Here is a 3,177-nt window from a genome sequence, read left to right as displayed (position 1 = left end):
ATACAGACCTCGGGAAACCCTCACCGTGAATAAGGTTCACTCACATATTTCACTACATTTTGCGTGGGATTGGAGATGAGGCTACTCGTTCTTGCTCAGTACTAGGCTGAAAATTAACGAAACTTCGTTACAAACGTTCACATGTTGATGTTTCCGCTTTCGCGTACTCGAAACAACATAATACTAGTCTTTGTAATTTAGTTTCATAATTTCAACTGTTCTCATGCAGAATTTTTGCTCATTCTTATCCCAAATTTTGACCTGGCTACTAGTTACACTCCTTGTACTTATTGCAAAATGACCACAAATTTCAACAGCTTTCACATGTTGCTGTTTCGGCTTTCGCTTACTACAGTCAACATAATACTCGTTGCAAAATAAGTGCTCGGCATCTGCAATTTTCCAAAGACGAAGTTTCGCCAGTTCAATTTTCGCTCGCCAATTATGGCTACTAATTCACACGGTACTGAGCTCAACAACATTAAATTTGTTCAGCAAGACTTTCACATGTTGATGTTTTGGCTTTCGCCTACTAGAAGCAACATAATACTCGTCTTGTTAGCTCATTCAATGAGAATAGCTTTTCCCGTTGAGAATTTTTGCCTTCAATTGGCGTTGTAGTGAGTTTGGCTACTCAGATCACCAAATACTTGTGACAATTCGAACCAGAAATGTTTTCAATTTTCACATGCTGATGTTTCGGATTCAACCTACTAGAAGCAGCATAATACTTGTATTCAACAATTTCTGTATCAAATCCCAGTTTTCTCTGGTGCATCTTTGCCAAACTATTCCAAACTGCCTGAGTCTGAATACCAATTACAGGTACTAGTAAATGCACGTTACTAAGGACTATATAGTTCTAGGTTACTGTACACAACGACGTTCACATGTTGATGTTTCAGCTGCCGCTTACTAGAAACAACATAATACTTATCGTGCATACCTTTCCATAACTTGTCCTTTTCAGATGCATTAGTTTCCCTTTGTCTTGGCTTCTACAGTCAGACTGGCTACTAGTAACAGCACAGTACTAATCACATATCGTTCTACAGTTTGCAGACAACTTTCACATGTTGATGTTTCAGCTTTCGCCTACTAGAAACAACATAATACTCGCTGTATACATTTGTAGTTCTCTATGTAACTTTCATGTGAAGAAGTTTCGCCAGTCTTTTTGACTGTCTCAAATCTGAGTCATGCTTAGGCTACTAGTTGCTTCATAGTACTTATCGCCTCGAGATCATTGAACAAAACTTGATTTTCACATGTTGCTGTTTCAGCTTCCGCTTACTAGAAACAACATAATACTAGTCTCATTAAGTTCCGTCTCTTTGCAATTTTCTTATGAAGAAAATTCGCCATCACAATGACTCCAGCAGTTCTTGATCAAGGAATGCAATCATTGATCAGAATGCTATTATTTGAATCGGTTCTGCTTTAAGTGTTCCAATTTTATTGGAAGCACCAACAATAGAACATCAATGTGTTCAATCGAGAGTTATATAACCCTGAATCGGACGCAGTCAACAGCCGAAGCCGAGACCGCCTTTTGCGTTAGAGAGGTCGGTAAACAAATCTTGCGATTCATACCGAATTAACACATATAGCTGTGCTCCTCTTCGTAAAGCGAGCCAAGTGATCCCCTGTTGAAGGATGTATTTGGACCAATCTAGTAGCATTTGGTTTCCAACAAGCTCTCCCAAGTTAGCTTACTTATTGGGCTTTTCAACCAATTCGGTTGGCTACAAGCATCATCAAAGTACTAGCCACAGTTTGATCGCAAAATTCTACGACTTTCACATGTTGATGTTTCGGCTTGCGCTTAGCCTACTATAAGCAACATAATACTAGTCATATCATAGAGCGTGATCAGCTTGTGACGTTCTCATGATGAAGTTTCACCAACAGTGTCTCACTTCGAGCTTAAATCCAGCTACTAGTAACTACACAGTACTGACTGCAACGATAACTTTTATCTATACCTTTCACATGCTGCGCTTTCGGCCAGGGCCTACTAACGTCAACATAATACTCGATATAAACTTTTGTTCATGATGCAGCTTCCCCATGCAGAAGTTTCGCCTTCAAATGCTCTCTTGGCCATATGACGTAAGAAAAGGTTACTAGTAACATCACAGTACTAGCCACAGTTTGATTGCAAAATTCTACGACTTTCACATGTTGATGTTTCGGCTTGCGCTTAGCCTACTAGAAGCAACATAATACTAGTCATATCATAGAGCGTGATCAGCTTGTGACGTTCTCATGATGAAGTTTCACCAACAGTGTCTCATTTCGAGCTTAAATCCAGCTACTAGTAACTACACAGTACTGACTGCAACGCTAACTTTTATCTATACCTTTCACATGCTGCGCTTTCGGCCAGGGCCTACTAACGTCAACATAATACTCGATATAAACTTTTGTTCATGATGCAGCTTCCCCATGCAGAAGTTTCGCCTTCAAATGCTCTCTTGGCCATATGACGTAACACAAGGTTACTAGTAACATCACAGTACTAGCCACAATTTGATCGCAAAATTCTACGACTTTCACATGTTGATGTTTCGGCTTGCGCTTAGCCTACTATAAGCAACATAATACTAGTCATATCATAGAGCGTGATCAGCTTGTGACGTTCTCATGATGAAGTTTCACCAACAGTGTCTCACTTCGAGCTTAAATCCAGCTACTAGTAACTACACAGTACTGACTGCAACGATAACTTTTATCTATACCTTTCACATGCTGCGCTTTCGGCCAGGGCCTACTAACGTCAACATAATACTCGATATAAACTTTTGTTCATGATGCAGCTTCCCCATGCAGAAGTTTCGCCTTCAAATGCTCTCTTGGCCATATGACGTAAGAAAAGGTTACTAGTAACATCACAGTACTAGCCACAGTTTGATTGCAAAATTCTACGACTTTCACATGTTGATGTTTCGGCTTGCGCTTAGCCTACTAGAAGCAACATAATACTAGTCATATCATAGAGCGTGATCAGCTTGTGACGTTCTCATGATGAAGTTTCACCAACAGTGTCTCATTTCGAGCTTAAATCCAGCTACTAGTAACTACACAGTACTGACTGCAACGCTAACTTTTATCTATACCTTTCACATGCTGCGCTTTCGGCCAGGGCCTACTAACGTCAACATAATACTCGATATA

General features: G+C 40.0%; 1 pseudogene; it reads right to left on the bottom strand.

Annotated features, from left to right (window-relative positions):
* Nucleotides 1–1,506: 1,506 nt before the first annotated feature.
* On the bottom strand, nt 1,507–1,658 carry LOC142357485 (5.8S ribosomal RNA; annotated as a pseudogene).
* Nucleotides 1,659–3,177: the final 1,519 nt, after the last annotated feature.

This window comes from Convolutriloba macropyga, unplaced genomic scaffold (assembly GCF_964194025.1).
Source record: "Convolutriloba macropyga unplaced genomic scaffold, txConMacr16.3 SCAFFOLD_4314, whole genome shotgun sequence".
NCBI classification, from domain to species: Eukaryota; Metazoa; Xenacoelomorpha; order Acoela; family Convolutidae; genus Convolutriloba; species Convolutriloba macropyga.
Note: the sequence above shows the minus strand (reverse complement) of the source record. Positions and strands in the feature narration are given on the sequence as shown.